The sequence below is a fragment of the Lissotriton helveticus genome, chromosome 3_1 (assembly GCF_964261635.1).
Source record: "Lissotriton helveticus chromosome 3_1, aLisHel1.1, whole genome shotgun sequence".
NCBI lineage: Eukaryota > Metazoa > Chordata > Amphibia > Caudata > Salamandridae > Lissotriton > Lissotriton helveticus.
Window position 1 is genome coordinate 642,488,629 of NC_136061.1, and position 20,548 is coordinate 642,509,176.

The following is a 20,548-nucleotide window of genomic DNA, read 5'->3' on the forward strand; positions in this document are numbered from 1 at the left end:
TCTAGCTGGGAACATTAAGAAGGGGTTGTGAGGTAGAGCAATAGCTTGCTACCTAGTCGACATGTTTAGTAAGCAGTCCCCTACTGCTTACTCATCAGGACCAAATAGTGATCCCTACTTGTGAATACTCAGTTCTACAGAGATATGCCTACTGTCCTACAAACAGTACAGCAAAAATAAGCTGACTGTTTGTGCTTCGGGCATGAGTTGGCCCATGTGAAGCAAAAAATGGATACAATGAGTGCCAAAAAATGGACCTAATGTGGTCTCTGTGGAGAAAGAAAGAGAGAAACCAACATATATGCATCAATAGGCATAACGATATGAATGGTAAAAACAAACAATTGATTGTGTACCATAACGCCTTAAATATCTAAAGCGATCATCCCCCTAAACGCAATGAAATAGGGAAAGGTGTCACATCTATTGAGACCAGCTGTCAGTCGCTAGAATCATACAGGGACCTCAAGATATTCGGTTCCACTGTTATCTCATCATACACACCAACATTCACGACTCCATGCATTTCCAACAAACAAGCAATTAAGAAAAAAGGGTCCTCATTCGCGTCTATTTCATAAAAAGGAAGAGAGAAAAATGTTAGGCGTTGTATCGACTAGAACCTTGTAAATACGTACTCTTATCAGTAATTCTCAATGCCCCATGAGCTTGCAGGCGAGGGGTGTTCAGCGCGGTTACTGTAAAACAAAACCGCACCTTGGTATTATTTGCGGAACAATTCCAAGATTGTTGTTTGCCCCTGAGACCCATTTATTAGAGACTCGAGGTCGGAGTCTGTTACTCACATGTCCGGCGAAAAAAGGAATCATTATTCCTACCCCCGTGCTGCTCTGAGGATTGCCGGGCTCGTGTGTCTGCTGTTGTTTAAGAAGCTTGCATTTCCGCATCGTCATTCGGCCATTTCTGCGGGAACTAGAGCGTTGACTACTCAAGATGGCTACCGCCTATCGGCACGATGTGAGGATAGAAGCGGAAGTCTCTCTACACTTTCTTTTGTTAAGTTTTAGGTTCCTGACGTTTAAGTTTTAGTCCTTCATAATTCTGGAGAATGTATTCGAAAGATAGCTAATCATTCGTCAATATGCAGAATCATATTTTCAGACTTGTTTTTATGGGTCTTTTCACACTCTCTTTTATATGTCATTCCCAAGACTCAGTGATGGAAACAAAAGGTTCATGATTATTTTTAACAGTCTATATTTTAATCAAAGAAAAGTGGAGGGAAATGAACACCGGCGCACGCCTTTTGATGGGATAAAGAGTGTTATGGATAGTGATTTATCTGATACCAGTTGGTCATTATCAGAAGGGGTTCATTATAGCTGACCCCAGGGTATGTCGTCATTCAGCCCAGTTTTATGGGACTGAATGCGAAACACCCATCTTTGTTCTTTTTCCAACAAGAATTTTTAGTTGCTGACCATTTCTATCACTGTCCATGAAATTTCCTCTGGTTTGTGGTTCTTTTCTAGGAAATGGTTCGTGAGTTTTGTACTAGATTTTCTGCATTTTATAGTACTCTTGTGTTCGCCTATCCTGATCTTCACTGCCCTGCTTGTCATTCCCACATATTGAAGTTTACAGGGGCAGGTGATCATGTATACGACGTTCACACTATTGGAATTGCTGAAACTTCTCTGTTCCCAGACGGTGCCATTGTTGAATGTTAGCTTTTTGCTCTTCTTGGTTAAACCACAAACTCTACACCCTCCACACGGGTAGTTACCTTGGACAAAATTTGGATCTCTTTGTGCACTGTTGTGGTTTAGTTTAGGTCTTGTGTGGACTAAGACATCTCTCAAACTCAGGGCTTTTTTGTGTGCAAACATGGGTTTGGGTATCTGCAAGCCTCCACTGTTCAGAATTTTCCAGTTTTTATTGATGATTTTGGTCACTAGATTCGAGCTGGTATTGTATGTAGTCACACAAATAGGTTGTTTCTCTTCATCTTTGGGTATCTTTGCTTCCAGAAGGCTTTCGCGGCAGTTATTTTTTGCCCGTGTATATGCCTGGTTGATGATGCGGTTAGGGTACATCCGTGCCTTAAGTTTTCTTTTCAGATCCTCTGATTGTATTTTAAAATTGTCAATCTCTGTACAGTTCCTGCGTAAACGCAGGAACTGACCGTATGGGAGGTTGTCCCGTAGGTGTCTAGGATGAAAACTATTGTACATTAGAAGACAATTCTTGGAGGTGCTTTTAAAATGAGTAGTGGTCATCAATCTCCCATCTTTTGGAAAAATATTTAGATCAAGGAAAACCAAGTTGCTCCTGGAGGTTGTACTGGTTAATCTCAGGAAATCATCTTGTAGATTCAACCATGTCAGAAAGTGTTCGGAGTTCCTTTCATCTCCATCCCAGAGGATAAGGATATCATCGATGTATCGTTTCCACAACTTGATGTTGGATTTGAAGGGATTGTTAGAGTTCAATATTTTGGTCACCTCTAGATGGTGCACGTACAGTCCAGCTATGCTAGGAGCAAATGTCCTTCCCATGCTGATACCGTGTTTTTGTAAATATATCGTGCCATTATATTCAAAGAAATTCTCTTTCAATGCAAGAGAGCAGCAATCCATCACCACATTACGCGGTGTCTGATATTCCCAGAAATCTTCAAAGAGGACATCTTCAATGATTTCTAAGGTGGCTTGGTGTGGCAGACTGGTATACAGACTCTCCACGTCACAGCTGATTAATAGCTGGGTGTTGGGATCAAAGGTCACCTCTTCTAGCAAATTCAAAACATCTTTGGTATCTCTCAGATACGTAGATGTTTTCTGAACCATAGGTCTGAGAAAAGCGTCCGCAAATCTAGAGACAGGCTCCCGAATGGACCCAATGCCAGAGACAATCGGTCGACCCGGGGGGTTTTGCATGTCTTTATGGATCTTGGGTAGAGTGTATAGATAGGGGATTCTCGGATCCTTTTGGCAGAGAAAGTCCCCTTCTTTCTTTGTGATCCAGTCGTGTGCCAATGCCTCCTCTACCATAGTGCCAATCTTTGTTTTTATCCTTTCTGTGGGGTCTATGTGGAGAATTTCGTAGTTTCTTTTGTCCTGTAGCAATCTCATGCATTCATTGTCATATTTTTCTATGTTCTGTATGACAGTGGCACCGCCCTTGTCAGCAGGCTTGATTATGACTCTCTTGTCGTTGCTGAGGTCTCGTAATGCTTTCCGTTCTTCGTTAGTAGTGTTATGGAAGACACGTTTTTCTAGCGGGTTAATATTTTCCAACTCCATCATTACCGCCTTCTCAAATGTTAGTAGTTCAATTGGGAGAGAATTGTCCATGGGGGTAAACCTAGACTTAGGTCTTAAATTGGTGTCTCCATGCTCTGTTTCATCCTTCTTGTCTTTAAAGAAAACCTGCAGTTTTAGGCATCGCATGAATTCCTGTACCTCTTTGCAGAGATGGAATTTATCCATATTGGCTGTGGGCACATATCCCAATCCTTTTTCCAAGACTCCTTTTTGTTGGTCTGTTAATTCGATATCAGAAAGGTTCACCACTAGACTCATTTCTGGTTCCTTGTGGCGCCAGTCATGCTCCTTGTTGATACCCGGGGTGATACTCGGGGTGTTTCTTCTTCTTCGGTATTCCAATGTACCGTGGTCCCTCTCCGGTTCCTCCCCTTCGTCCGTCCTTGGCGCGCCCCTAAACAAGGAGCAGAAGGGTCAAAGTATCCAAAGTCTTGTGGTTGGTATCCCCAAGTAGGGAAAGGTCCCTGTGGATGTTGGAAGGGGGGTGGTCCATACTGTTGTTGTGGGGGGTACATCATGGGAGGGTTGAAATTGTTCCATCCTCTTGTCCCTCGAAAATTGGGTCTGCGAAAGTTCCTCCTATTCCCCCGATATCTTGGACTTCTATTCCGACTAGAATTCGAGCTATTGGATTCCGAGTCGGATGTTTCATCATCGGTGGCGTTGCCATTGGTTGATTTATAATCGTCCTTAATATAAGGATAGACTCTTTCTTTTGTCCACCGACTGTTGTCTTTTTCCAATTTCTCATATTTACTGTCTTTGAGAGTGGTTTCGAACTCATTTAGTGATTTATTCATTTCATCTAGATACTTCTTAATGTCTGCAGGTGATTCATAGCTTTTTATACGTATCTCTATAGTTTGTATTTCCACCTTGAGTTCATTGGCCAACCTACTTGCAGTCTTTATAATGAGAACAATCCAATCCCTGGTACATCGCCAAGAGATTTTGGACCAGTCGATTTTAAAAGTTTTGTCTTGTAAAAAAATAAAGGGTTCATTGCGAACTACGAGCCCTGATGGTGCAGTGTTTACCTTGAGGTATTCGGACATTAGTAGGCCATGAAGCGCCGTTTTTATCTGGGTTCTCCTTAGTTCCTCGAGTTCATCCCAGTCATTGTTCTTAGTAGAGGGGCCTGCAGTGTTTAGACCCTCAAAGGTTCCCAGAGATGACATTAGGACATTAGGAGATGACACTAACGAAGAACGGAAAGCATTACGAGACCTCAGCAACGACAAGAGAGTCATAATCAAGCCTGCTGACAAGGGCGGTGCCACTGTCATACAGAACATAGAAAAATATGACAATGAATGCATGAGATTGCTACAGGACAAAAGAAACTACGAAATTCTCCACATAGACCCCACAGAAAGGATAAAAACAAAGATTGGCACTATGGTAGAGGAGGCATTGGCACACGACTGGATCACAAAGAAAGAAGGGGACTTTCTCTGCCAAAAGGATCCGAGAATCCCCTATCTATACACTCTACCCAAGATCCATAAAGACATGCAAAACCCCCCGGGTCGACCGATTGTCTCTGGCATTGGGTCCATTCTGGAGCCTGTCTCTAGATTTGCGGACGCTTTTCTCAGACCTATGGTTCAGAAAACATCTACGTATCTGAGAGATACCAAAGATGTTTTGAATTTGCTAGAAGAGGTGACCTTTGATCCCAACACCCAGCTATTAATCAGCTGTGACGTGGAGAGTCTGTATACCAGTCTGCCACACCAAGCCACCTTAGAAATCATCGAAGATGTCCTCTTTGAAGATTTCTGGGAATATCAGACACCGCATAATGTGGTGATGGATTGCTGCTCTCTTGCATTGAAAGAGAATTTCTTTGAATATAATGGCACGATATATTTACAAAAACACGGTACCAGCATGGGAAGCACATTTGCTCCTAGCATAGCTGGACTGTACGTGCACCATCTAGAGGTGACCAAAATATTGAACTCTAACAATCCCTTCAAATCCAACATCAAGTTGTGGAAACGATACATCGATGATATCCTTATCATCTGGGATGGAGATGAAAGGAACTCCGAACACTTTCTGACATGGTTGAATCTACAAGATGATTTCCTGAGATTCACCAGTACAACCTCCAGGAGCAACTTGGTTTTCCTTGATCTAAATATTTTTCCAAAAGATGGGAGATTGATGACCACTACTCATTTTAAAAGCACCTCCAAGAATTGTCTTCTAATGTACAATAGTTTTCATCCTAGACACCTACGGGACAACCTCCCATACGGTCATTTCCTGCGTTTACGCAGGAACTGTACAGAGATTGACAATTTTAAAATACAATCAGAGGATCTGAAAAGAAAACTTAAGGCACGGATGTACCCTAACCGCATCATCAACCAGGCATATACACGGGCAAAAAATAACTGCCGCGAAAGCCTTCTGGAAGCAAAGATACCCAAAGATGAAGAGAAACGACCTATTTGTGTGACTACATACAATACCAGCTCCAATCTAGTGACCAAAATCATCAATAAAAACTGGAAAATTCTGAACAGTGGAGGCTTGCAGATACCCAAACCCATGTTTGCACACAAAAAAGCCCAGAGTTTGAGAGATGTCTTAGTCCACACAAGACCTAAACTAAACCACAACAGTGCACAAAGAGATCCAAATTTTGTCCAAGGTCACTACCCGTGTGGAGGGTGTAGAGTTTGTGGTTTAACCAAGAAGAGCAAAAAGCTAACATTCAACAATGGCACCGTCTGGGAACAGAGAAGTTTCAGCAATTGCAATAGTGTGAACGTCGTATACATGATCACCTGCCCCTGTAAACTTGAATATGTGGGAATGACAAGCAGGGCAGTGAAGATCAGGATAGGCGAACACAAGAGTACTATAAAATGCAGAAAATCTAGTACAAAACTCACGAACCATTTCCTAGAAAAGAACCACAAACCAGAGGAAATTTCATGGACAGTGATAGAAATGGTCAGCAACGAAAAATTCTTGTTGGAAAAAGAACAAAGATGGTTGTTTCGTATTCAGTCCCATAAAACTGGGCTGAATGACGACATACCCTGGGGTCAGCTATAATGAACCCCTTCTGATAATGACCAACTGGTATCAGATAAATCACTATCCATAACACTCTTTATCCCATCAAAAGGCATGCGCCGGTGTTCATTTCCCTCCACTTTTCTATGATTAAAATATAGACTGTTAAAAATAATCATGAACCTTTTGTTTCCATCACTGAGTCTTGGGAATGACATATAAAAGAGAGCGTGAAAAGACCCATAAAAACAAGTCTGAAAATATGATTCTGCATATTGACGAATGATTAGCTATCTTTCGAATACATTCTCCAGAATTATGAAGGACTAAAACTTAAACGTCAGGAACCTAAAACTTAACAAAAGAAAGTGTAGAGAGACTTCCGCTTCTATCCTCACATCGTGCCGATAGGCGGTAGCCATCTTGAGTAGTCAACGCTCTAGTTCCCGCAGAAATGGCCGAATGACGATGCGGAAATGCAAGCTTCTTAAACAACAGCAGACACACGAGCCCGGCAATCCTCAGAGCAGCACGGGGGTAGGAATAATGATTCCTTTTTTCGCCGGACATGTGAGTAACAGACTCCGACCTCGAGTCTCTAATAAATGGGTCTCAGGGGCAAACAACAATCTTGGAATTGTTCCGCAAATAATACCAAGGTGCGGTTTTGTTTTACAGTAACCGCGCTGAACACCCCTCGCCTGCAAGCTCATAGGGCATTGAGAATTACTGATAAGAGTACGTATTTACAAGGTTCTAGTCGATAAAACGCCTAACATTTTTCTCTCTTCCTTTTTATGAAGTAGGGGCGAATGAGGACCCTTTTTTCTTAATTGCTTGTTTGTTGTAAATGCATGGAGTCGTGAATGTTGGTGTGTATGATGAGATAACAGTGGAACCGAATATCTTGAGGTCCCTGTATGATTCTAGCGACAGACAGCTGGTCTCAATAGATGTGACACCTTTCCCTATTCCATTGCGTTTAGGGGGATGATCGCTTTAGATATATAAGGCGTTATGGTACACAATCAATTGTTTGTTTTTACCATTCATATCGTTATGCCTATTGATGCATATATGTTGGTTTATCTCTTTCTTTTTCCACAGAGACCACATTAGGTCCATTTTTTGGCACTCATTGTATCCATTTTTTGCTTCACATGGGCCAACTCATGCCCCGAAGCACAAACAGTCAGCTTATTTTTGCTGTACTGTTTGTAGGACAGTAGGCATATCTCTGTAGAACTGAGTATTCACAAGTAGGGATCACTATTTGGTCCTGATGAGTAAGCAGTAGGGGACTGCTTACGAAACATGTTGACTAGGTAGCTAGCTATTGCTCTACCTCACAACCCCTTCTTAATGTTCCCAGCTAGAGAAGTGAATAAAATATTTTTTTCTACTAAGCCAGGGAATTTTTAAACCTTTTTTATTCACTTTTTCAGGTCCCTACACTTTCACTGATACCCGTGCCCCCACACATAGCCACTGTCACAATATAAGTGCTCCCGCGTAGTTCGTTTGGTCGTAGCACGCCCCGTCCCGTTATAGGGGCGGGAAGACCCCTATGATGAAGCATGACACTAACGGATTTTTTAGTGTGTGAGGGGTATTTTAAAAAGCCCATTGTGCTCTCATCTTTCCACCTCTAAGAGAGAGCCTAGCACCATTCAGAAAAATTTAAATTAATATAAACATTATCACTTTTTTTAACTTTTTTTGATAGAATCTCTTTGGTTATAAAGTTCCGTTAGGAGGGTGACTCTATCAGTACCTCTACGCTCCTCTTTTGTTTTGGAATTATTGGCAGCGCACAGCTGCGGAAGCTCAACCTGAAATCAAAATTTCTCCTCTCTACCACTACAATAGTGATTCTGCATTCCACGACAAGCTTTTGATAGAATAAGGGACCCCTTTTTGAATAACTTTATATTCGCTGTCAACAATGGCCGACTTGGGCCTAACTTTCACTGAAGACGAGATTTCCAACCTAATGTCATCTCTGGGAACCTTTGAGGGTCTAAACACTGCAGGCCCCTCTACTAAGAACAATGACTGGGATGAACTCGAGGAACTAAGGAGAACCCAGATAAAAACGGCGCTTCATGGCCTACTAATGTCCGAATACCTCAAGGTAAACACTGCACCATCAGGGCTCGTAGTTCGCAATGAACCCTTTATTTTTTTACAAGACAAAACTTTTAAAATCGACTGATCCAAAATCTCTTGGCGATGTACCAGGGATTGGATTGTTCTCATTATAAAGACTGCAAGTAGGTTGGCCAATGAACTCAAGGTGGAAATACAAACTATAGAGATACGTATAAAAAGCTATGAATCACCTGCAGACATTAAGAAGTATCTAGATGAAATGAATAAATCACTAAATGAGTTCGAAACCACTCTCAAAGACAGTAAATATGAGAAATTGGAAAAAGACAACAGTCGGTGGACAAAAGAAAGAGTCTATCCTTATATTAAGGACGATTATAAATCAACCAATGGCAACGCCACAGATGATGAAACATCCGACTCGGGATCCAATAGCTCGAATTCTAGTCGGAATAGAAGTCCAAGATATCGGGGGAATAGGAGGAACTTTCGCAGACCCAATTTTCGAGGGACAAGAGGATGGAACAATTTCAACCCTCCCATGATGTACCCCCCACAACAACAGTATGGACCACCCCCCTTCCAACATCCACAGGGACCTTTCAATACTTGGGGATACCAACCACAAGACAATGGATACTTTGACCCTTCTGCTCCTTTTTTAGGGGTGCGCCAAGGATGGACGAAGGGGAGGAACCGGAGAAGGACCACGGTACATTGGAATACCGAAGAAGAAGAAACACCCCGAGTATCACCCCGGGTATCAACAAGGAGCATGACTGGCGCCACAAGGAACCAGAAATGAGTCTAGTGGTGAACCTTTCTGATATCGAATTAACAGACCAACAAAAAGGAGTCTTGGAAAAAGGATTGGGATATGTGCCCACAGCCAATATGGATAAATTCCATCTCTGCAAAGAGGTACAGGAATTCATGCGACGCCTAAAACTGCAGGTTTTCTTTCAAGACAAGAAGGATGAAACAGAGCATGGAGACACCAATTTAAGACCTAAGTCTAGGTTTACCCCCATGGACAATTCTCTCCCAATTGAACTACTAACATTTGAGAAGGCGGTAATGATGGAGTTGGAAAATATTAACCCGCTAGAAAAACATGTCTTCCATAACACTACTAACGAAGAACGGAAAGCATTACGAGACCTCAGCAACAACAAGAGAGTCATAATCAAGCCTGCTGACAAGGGCGGTGCCACTGTCATACAGAACATAGAAAAATATTACAATGAATGCATGAGATTGCTACAGGACAAAAGAAACTACGAAATTCTCCACATAGACCCCACAGAAAGGATAAAAACAAAGATTGGCACTATGGTAGAGGAGGCATTGGCACACGACTGGATCACAAAGAAAGAAGGGGACTTTCTCTGCCAAAAGGATCCGAGAATCCCCTATCTATACACTCTACCCAAGATCCATAAAGACATGCAAAACCCCCCGGGTCGACCGATTGTCTCTGGCATTGGGTCCATTCTGGAGCCTGTCTCTAGATTTGCGGATGCTTTTCTCAGACCTATGGTTCAGAAAACATCTACTTATCTGAGAGATACCAAAGATGTTTTGAATTTGCTAGAAGAGGTGACCTTTGATCCCAACACCCAGCTATTAATCAGCTGTGACGTGGAGAGTCTGTATGACAGTCTGCCAAACCAAGCCACCTTAGAAATCATCGAAGATGTCCTCTTTGAAGATTTCTGGGAATATCAGACACCGCGTAATGTGGTGATGGATTGCTGCTCTCTTGCATTGAAAGAGAATTTCTTTGAATATAATGGCACGATATGTTTACAAAAACACGGTACCAGCATGGGAAGCACATTTGCTCCTAGCATAGCTGGACTGTACGTGCACCATCTAGAGGTGACCAAAATATTGAACTCTAACAATCCCTTCAAATCCAACATCAAGTTGTGGAAACGATACATCGATGATATCCTTATCATCTGGGATGGAGATGAAAGGAACTCCGAACACTTTCTGACATGGTTGAATCTACAAGATGATTTCCTGAGATTCACCAGTACAACCTCCAGGAGCAACTTGGTTTTCCTTGATCTAAATATTTTTCCAGAAGATGGGAGATTGATGACCACTACTCATTTTAAAAGCACCTCCAAGAATTGTCTTCTAATGTACAATAGTTTTCAGCCTAGACACCTACGGGACAACCTTCCATACGGTCAGTTCCTGCGTTTACGCAGGAACTGTACAGAGATTGACAATTTTAAAATACAATCAGAGGATCTGAAAAGAAAACTTAAGGCACGGATGTACCCTAAACGCATCATCAACCAGGCATATACACGGGCAAAAAATAACTGCTGCGAAAGCCTTCTGGAAGCAAAGATACCCAAAGATGAAGAGAAACGACCTATTTGTGTGACTACATACAATACGAGCTCGAATCTAGTGACCAAAATCATCAATAAAAACTGGAAAATTCTGAACAGTGGAGGCTTGCAGATACCCAAACCCATGTTTGCACACAAAAAAGCCCTGAGTTTGAGAGATGTCTTAGTCCACACAAGACCTAAACTAAACCACAACAGTGCACAAAGAGATCCAAATTTTGTCCAAGGTCACTACCCGTGTGGAGGGTGTAGAGTTTGTGGTTTAACCAAGAAGAGCAAAAAGCTAACATTCAACAATGGCACCGTCTGGGAACAGAGAAGTTTCAGCAATTGCAATAGTGTGAACGTCGTATACATGATCACCTGCCCCTGTAAACTTGAATATGTGGGAATGACAAGCAGGGCAGTGAAGATCAGGATAGGCGAACACAAGAGTACTATAAAATGCAGAAAATCTAGTACAAAACTCACGAACCATTTCCTAGAAAAGAACCACAAACCAGAGGAAATTTCATGGACAGTGATAGAAATGGTCAGCAACGAAAAATTCTTGTTGGAAAAAGAACAAAGATGGGTGTTTCGCATTCAGTCCCATAAAACTGGGCTGAATGACGACATACCCTGGGGTCAGCTATAATGAACCCCTTCTGATAATGACCAACTGGTATCAGATAAATCACTATCCATAACACTCTTTATCCCATCAAAAGGCGTGCGCCGGTTTTCATTTCCCTCCACTTTTCTATGATTAAAATATAGACTGTTAAAAATAATCATGAACCTTTTGTTTCCATCACTGAGTCTTGGGAATGACATATAAAAGAGAGCGTGAAAAGACCCATAAAAACAAGTTTGAAAATATGATTCTGCATATTGACGAATGATTAGCTATCTTTCGAATACATTCTCCAGAATTATGAAGGACTAAAACTTAAACGTCAGGAACCTAAAACTTAACAAAAGAAAGTGTAGAGAGACTTCCGCCTCTATCCTCACATCGTGCCGATAGGCGGTAGCCATCTTGAGTAGTCAACGCTCTAGTTCCCGCAGAAATGGCCGAATGACGATGCGGAAATGCAAGCTTCTTAAACAACAGCAGACACACGAGCCCAGCAATCCTCAGAGCAGCACGGGGGTAGGAATAATGATTCCTTTTTTCGCCGGACATGTGAGTAACAGACTCCGACCTCAAGTCTCTAATAAATGGGTCTCAGGGGCAAACAACAATCTTGGAATTGTTCCGCAAATAATACCAAGGTGCGGTTTTGTTTTACAGTAACCGCGCTGAACACCCCTCGCCTGCAAGCTCATGGGGCATTGAGAATTACTGATAAGAGTACGTATTTACAAGGTTCTAGTCGATAAAACGCCTAACATTTTTCTCTCTTCCTTTTTATGAAATAGACGCGAATGAGGACCCTTTTTGCTTAATTGCTTGTTTGTTGGAAATGCATGGAGTCGTGAATGTTGGTGTGTATGATGAGATAACAGTGGAACCGAATATCTTGAGGTCCCTGTATGATTCTAGCGACAGACAGCTGGTCTCAATAGATGTGACACCTTTCCCTATTTCATTGCGTTTAGGGGGATGATCGCTTTAGATATATAAGGCGTTATGGTACACAATCAATTGTTTGTTTTTACCATTCATATCGTTATGCCTATTGATGCATATATGTTGGTTTCTCTCTTTCTTTCTCCACAGAGACCACATTAGGTCCATTTTTTGGCACTCATTGTATCCATTTTTTGCTTCACATGGGCCAACTCATGCCCCGAAGCACAAACAGTCAGCTTATTTTTGCTGTACTGTTTGTAGGACAGTAGGCATATCTCTGTAGAACTGAGTATTCACAAGTAGGGATCACTATTTGGTCCTGATGAGTAAGCAGTAGGGGACTGCTTACGAAACATGTCGACTAGGTAGCTAGCTATTGCTCTACCTCACAACCCCTTCTTAATGTTCCCAGCTAGAGAAGTGAATAAAATATTTTTTTCTACTAAGCCAGGGAATTTTAAACCTTTTTTATTCACTTTTTCAGGTCCCTACACTTTCACTGATACCCGTGCACCCACACATAGCCACTGTCACAATATAAGTGCTCCCGCGTAGTTCGTTTGGTGGTAGCACGCCCCGTCCCGTTATAGGGGCGGGAAGACCCCTATGATGAAGCATGACACTAACGGATTTTTTAGTGTGTGAGGGGTATTTTAAAAAGCACATTGTGCTCTCATCTTTCCACCTCTAAGAGAGAGCCTAGCACCATTCAGAAAAATTAAAATTAATATAAACATTATCACTTTTTTTCACTTTTTTTGATAGAATCTCTTTGGTTATAAAGAGAAAAATGGTGTCAGCTGAGAAGGCTCCTTAAGAAGCACATTCACCTTTCTGGGTTAGTTGCCTAAACTACTGAGCTCGTTCTAAGATGCTCCTTAAATTCTCCTGCCTAGTCCCCTCTAAGTCCCATGTGTAACTGCATGCCCAATTGGACAGCCTTAGACAAGACTCAGTCTAACTCCAACTGACTCTAACCTTAGCTTCAATAGCAGCTGACTCTCCAACCTCGGGGCACTTTCCCTAATACAAAATCCCAAAAAGAGTAGATACGCCCATGGCACACCTCCTGGCACGTGAAGCCCCTCGTACTTTTCCAGCGCAGATCCTCCCTCTTCCAGAAACCGTTGCTGTGTCCTTGGGTCCCAGGTACCTTCTCTGCCAAATGTTTCAACCATGCATATCAGAGAACTCCCTTCGTCCCTACAACAACCAGTCTAACTTCTAAACAATGGCTCGTTCTACCTAACAAGCTACGTGGCCTTGCACCTGCAAAAGAAATGCTCGAGAAACAATCCTCTGCATGCTCTAAGTTACAATTCGAAATTTAACTGTGAACAGGAGCCTCTTTCCCAAGGTATATTTTCAACTCGACATTTCTAATCATGCTAAGAAAACCACAGTTCGGCCTCTGCTGGAGTTTTCATGTCTCAGGCCTTTACTCTTTTAAATGCATTTCTAATACAACAACATAAGTATTTCATTAATTAATCCTAACATTACATTTCACATTAGCAATCGTTATTCTCATGTTAAAGCATCACGTTTCTTATTAGGCAGCCTACACGTGCAACTTTAATATGGCACGTTCAATCCTAATGCTCATTTTACACACAAAGCAATTAATTCTAAGTTACTTAAGGCATGATTCTCTCAACTAAACACTACATTAATCTGCAAATAATATGAACATAATTATACATATTGTACTGATCCCTGGCCTAGTACTACATTATAAAATCACACAATAACATGGCCCTCTAAATTTACTTGGGATTATGGTGCACCCCTACAATTTTCAAACAAAATGGCACTCTATCAGTCCCCCCTTTGATGACCTGTGTCATCACACAAACTATACCCTCCTTGGGGAAAGAACCAACTTAAACAGAACTTGTTGCCACTCTTCCTCTCCTGAGCAACTCCATGTTTTTCAGATTCTGATATTGACTGTCCTGCAGTCTCTCCATTTGTCTCTCTTGCACTCTCAGCGATCTCTCCAATCTGCTAGACTTGTACCACTTGTAAGCTCTTATCAAACCCCACAATCCAATCACACATGCCACAACTATGATAAGAGGCTTCAACACATAACCAAGGAATCCTTTTACAATATGCGCAAGCCAACTCCCCACTTTGCCGAATCCTTTTCCAACCTTTTCCCACACAGTTTCCTCAGTCAAGTTCTCAATCTCATAGTGAATGGCAGTGATATTACTTTATGTATTTCTCCAGATCTTTTCTGTTGTCTGGTATATAAGTACAGCACTCTTGAACCTTCAAAAGTTTACAGACTCCTCACTCTTTTGCTAGAAGGACGTCTAAAGCAATACGATTTTGCAAAGCCATCGTCCTTATCGATAACATCTCTCTTTCCACTAACACCAACAACTTAGCTGTATTCATTGACAATTCATCCACAACAGTCGCCAACCTTCTAATCTTCACATCATTCAAAATCACTCCCAAAGTTAGTACCATTGCTCCCAAAATATCTCCAACTACAGCTGTTGCACCTCGTTTCTCTCTTGCATGTTGTCCTCTTTCTTTGAGCTCAAACTCTTCTGCATGGTAAATCTTAGGAAAGATGAACGCTAAATAACACGTACTATACCATTTCTCAGGCAATTGCACATAAGCATACCTCCCAGAAACAAAATACACAGTTGGAATTATCTGTACTACACTTTGCAAAAAGTCCTTCACATAATACTCCAATGTAAAGGTATGCTCACATGTGGTATGGCCCACATACACATTCTCGTAATATGTCTGTGGACGACTTAGGCACAACTTCCCCTTCTGCACCTCATCTAGAGCTATCGGACCATAACTCCCTTTCGCCTTGTGCAACTTCCCAATCTACTTTACCCTGTCCTGAATCTCGTAAGTGCTTTTGTTTCCTGTATCTATCTTCTACTTAATCTATAAATTTCTTCTCTGTATCTGACAACAGGCATGTCAGATTATGGCGATGAGAATAAGCTGTATCCAACTCTTGAGTCGGAATGAAATAAGTTCTAAGTCTATCCTCTGATTTATAATAATCATACTTATTCAAATGCTTATAAGCTGGTACTTGAGGAAGAACTGCATCATAATTTGAAAAGAAATACTCAAAATTATTTTGTCCATAGAAAATACTAAGCAGCAAAGTACTTGTAATACCATATGTCAAAGGGAGATGATGGTTACTAATACCCTCATCCACTGAAGCTGGCAATTGCATGCACACATAGCAATCCTTCACATCCATTGCATCAATATACTCATACAACAACTTAACAGAGGCATTAAGCTTGAAATTAACTCTGGACAGATCTGCATGTAACCTACGACTCTCTTCTACTAGCAAAGCTCTTTAGTTTCCTACCTTGATCTCTTCTTTGCTAGGAGTAGTAGGTGTGGGGGTTCCCTCTACCTCCACTGCCTGCTCATGTAGTGCTAAATATGAAACTACAACTACTAAAATTATGAAGAGTATCACTCCTCCTATAAGTGTGCCTACTATGCACCTAGCTCTACAGTTTGGGTTTCCAGCCTCCATGGTCTCAGGACTTCTTACAGTGTCTTAGTTCAGCAATGAACACCCAAGGAGTCTCTTTTCTCCTTCTTCAGATGCTTGTGAACCAACTCGACCTGCGCCTCGGAAAGCTGGAGGTCCCCTTTTTGTTTCAGTTCCTTATTTACAGCAAGCAAAATAAAAAACTTAACCCTTCTCCGTCCTCTGTGGAAAGTCCCTAAATGTCTTCCTCTTCCACTCGGACCTAGGTTAATTGCACTTATGTACAACAAAATCTCTTTTAATCCAGAATATTTGCTCCAACAGCTTCTAGAACATGCTGCAAAAGTTCAAGATGAAGAACAATTGATTAATGAAATGGAATTTCAACTCCAAAGGAAGGGAATATCAAGTTGCAAATTCTGCTCAGAATCAGAGGCTTTGGAGCTGTGATGGTCAGCACTGCTTCAATTTCAAGTCCTGGTACTAATAACACCACATCCAACTTCACGTTAGGGCTGGTTCTAATCACTGTCACTGCCCTCACACTCCTGGATCTCAGCACTCTTGGCATCAGTCACAACGTATGACCACTCTGGAGCCGCGTACTTTCGACAAGGCACCCTCTTTCATCTTGATCTCCTCAGACCTCCACAGGCTTGCTCTTCCTCACCTTCGTCTGACTCTGACTCTTCAGACACTGGGGCAAGATCCCTCTCGGAGACCAGTCTCAAGTTCAAGTGCCTCTGCCTCTCTGGCCACTGCTCCTCTGCTCTGCTTGTTGACTGGCTTTCTCTTTGCTCACTCTGCTCACAACTTCTCTCAGCTGAGTCTGACTCTCAATCACTTTCACAGCAACTTTCCCTTTCGGAGGCAGTTTCAGTGTCACTGTTGTCGTGACTCTCCACAGCTTGGTCAAGTGAGCAACCAGCTTCTTCAGACACCCTCACAGCTTGGCTTGTCCCCTCCTGTGGCCCTGCCATTTCAGCTGGACTTTCATTATGGAGAGGAGCTGTTTCCTCCAAGGGTGCTGAAACTCAACGTGTGTGTGAGGCATGCACCTAATTCGGCAATCCTCCACACTTCACTGCTGTGTTTGTCACTAAGATAACTTGATATTGACCTCTCCAGCGAAAATCCAAGCAGCTCTTTCTCACGTGCTTCTGAACCAGTACCCAATCCCCAATCCCAGGACTCAGGTCGTGACAGAGGTCGCTTGCAGCCGGAACCACGGCAGCCTGCACCAGATGGGACACAGAACGGATAATATCAGCTAGTCCCTTGCAATAATCAAGGATCAGATCATCAGTGATGCTAAGCAATGCTGTTGATGGAACCGCTGGTAACCTCATAGCCCTCCCCATCAGTATCTCATGAGGTGAAAGACCTGTTTTCCTGTCTGGGGTACTGCGCATACTCATCAACACCAAATGTAAAGCATCAGGCCATATTAGAGATGTGGAGGAACACACTTTTCCCATTTGAGCTTTCAAAGTCCCATTGATCTGCTCCACTATCCCAGAAGCCTCTGGACGATAACTACAATGGAGTCTCTGATCAAAATTCGGTGCGGTGCAAAGCATCTTCATGATTTCGCTATGGAAGTGTGTTCCTCTGTCCGATTTCAAAGAGGTCGGAATCCCAAACCTAGGAATGATTTCCCTCAACAACAGCTTTGCTACTGTGAGTGTATCACACCTGCAAGTAGGGTAAGCCTCCACCCACCTTGAGAATACACACACCACAACCAAGATGTTCCTCAGCCCGTTACACCTAGGCATCTCAATGAAATCCAATTGTACCCTGTTGAAAGGTCCCGCAGACCTTCCAATGTGACTCATTGGGACCACAGTTTTCTTTCCAGTGTTCATTTGTTGACATGTAACACATCTCTGGCACACAGCTTCTGCCACAGCACGAAATCACGGATTGTACCACGTTTGTCTGAACAGTTGCACCATAGCATCTCTTCCCAGATATACTGCACCATGAATCTATCTTGCAATCGGGCTCATCAACTAATCCGGCAACACTACCCTTCCATCATTCGAGACCCAAATATCCACATCTCCTTTCACACCGCCTGCATTGATCCACACATTCTTCTCCTGATCTGAAACCTGTTCCTGCAGGCACTTGAGCTCATCCCAAGTATCTGCCATGGCCAACATTGTGTTGAACTCGGTTCTTTCCTGGCTCCCATCTATATGTTTTTCAGTGAATGAACAACCTTGCTCGGCACAGAAACGTGCAACTTCATCCGTATAACGATTTCCAAGTGACACAAAATCTGTCAAGACAATCATGGTCCACACAATCTTCATCAAGTGTGTTTGGCAATGGCGTCAGTGTCGCAGGATTCAAAAATAGAACACCTCTTGAGGGTCACATTCTCCGCAGCAAGTATAACCTGCTCGTAGCGTGTGAGCCTATTATTGGTCCGGTGCTGTGTCTTGGTCCTTGTCATCAACAATTCAACAGAATGTGGAACATACACAGTTAATTGGTGACCCATGTCAATACTTTCCCTCCTTTCAATGCTGACACCCGTTGCAGCAATGGATTTGAAACATCCGGGCAATGTTAAAGCTACGGGACCTAAAGTAGCTGAAAAGTAGGCAACTGGTCTACGGACACCTCCATGATCCTGGACTAAAACTGCCAATGCACAACCTTCTCGCTCACAGCAGAATAATGAAAAAGGTTTGTTGTAATTAGGCATCCCCAATGCCGGAGCACGACAAAGGTCCTCTCCCAACTCTAAGAATGCCTTTATACAATCATCGTCCCATGGCACCGAATCACTTACATCCTTGTGTGTCAGTCTCTACAAAGGCTTCGCTTTCAATGAGAAGTTGGCAATCCACTGACAACAGTAGCCAACCATCCCTAAGAACATCCTGACTTCTCTCTGAGTGGAAGCCACTATCATTCGCATTATTGCCTCTATCCTATCTGATGACACCTTCCTCTTGCCTTTTTCTATCTGGTGACCCAAATATTGCACCTCATTCAAACAGTATTGTAGTTTATTTGGTGACACCTTGTGTCCATTCTCTGCCAAATGGTTCAGTAAGACAATGGTATCAATCCTGCATGCATCTTCAGTTTCTGCCGCAACAAGGAGGTCGTCAAAGTACTGTACGAGAACAGAGTTCTGCGGCAGTACAAGACTCTCAAGATTCTTTTTCAAGATCTGATTAAAGATCAATAGACTCTCTGTATACCCCTGTAGGATATGACACCATGTTTTAAACACGGTTTTCCAGCTTAAACACTCTCCTCATGCAATGGAATTGAGAAGAAAGCCTGACAAAGGTCAATCACAGTGAACCATTCCGCTTGACATGGAATCTGGAACAATATCACAGATGGATTCGATACCACTGGTCAACAGGGAACAACTATGTTGTTTACCCGGCGCAAATCCTGCACAATTCTAAATTTCCCACTCGGTTTCTGCAACCCCATAATAGGCGTGTTTACATGGACTGCCCATTATTTCCTTCAGGATCCCTTGCTTGATCATGGACTCGATCACAGGTCTTATCCCTGCAACCGTCTCTGGGGTCAAATTGTACTGGGGTGTTCTTGGAAAGTCAACGTTCAGCTTAACCTGAATCTTGACAGGCTCAACTCCCTTGATCAAGCCTATGTCCTCACCAGTGAAGTCCCACACTTCCTGTGAGACTGAGGCTCTCAAATCTAGTGGAAACTCTTCCACTGTCCCAACAGGGTACGTTTCAATACATAAATATTGATTTGTGACCTTAAATGCAGCATCATCATCATTGGTTTGCAGTTCGACTCCTTTAGGGGTACAATAAATGGTGCAATTGAGTTTACACAGGAGATCCCTCCCTAGTAAACACACAGGGCTCGAATCGCACACCACAAACTGATGTCGATCTCGAAACGTTCCTATTTTCACAGGAATCGGCTCTGTCAAAGGGCTTGTTATTTTCTTGTTCGCAACACCTACAACTTGGATACTTTGTCGCGAGAGGGGTAGGTTGGGGACTACTGTGGATCTTACAGTAGAACGGGTAGCACCAGTATCAACCAGAAAGATGGTAGGGTGACCATCAACATCAGCTTCCACAAATGGTCCCTCTGGCCTACCTCCAAGACTGCCCCAAGAGTGCAGTCCTCCTCCCCCCTCAGGCACCGTCATGCCAAAGGGTCTAGGTAACAATCGTCATTGTCATGAAAAAGAGGCATCTGCTGGTAAGTCCGAATCCCTTTCGGGATCCTCGGAGGAAGGGGAACCTGTACTCGCGGAGCCGAAGTCCCCCCTTTTATCGACTTTGACTTTGTCACCTCGGGCTCTTGTACCTGCACTACTTTTTCCTCCTGCTGTATCTGATTTGCAGGATTCAAGGGACACTCGTGTCTCCAGTGTCCAATCTGATGGCACTGATGACACTCAGTGGTCTTTTTCAGAGTTGCCAAATCCACTCTTGGCCTAGAATCATCTGTACTTCCCTTTGCCGTATTCTGACCATTCTGTTTCCTTCCCAGGGTACCTCCCCCTGACTGTACTTGGCCTCCCTTATTAGCAGCATGCATCTGGACCAGCATCAGTTTATCCTTGAGTTTCTTATGCTTCGAATCGATCTCATGCAATATCTGGCATACCTCAATATCTCGTCGAGCGGCTTGTTCTGCCAAAAATCAAATG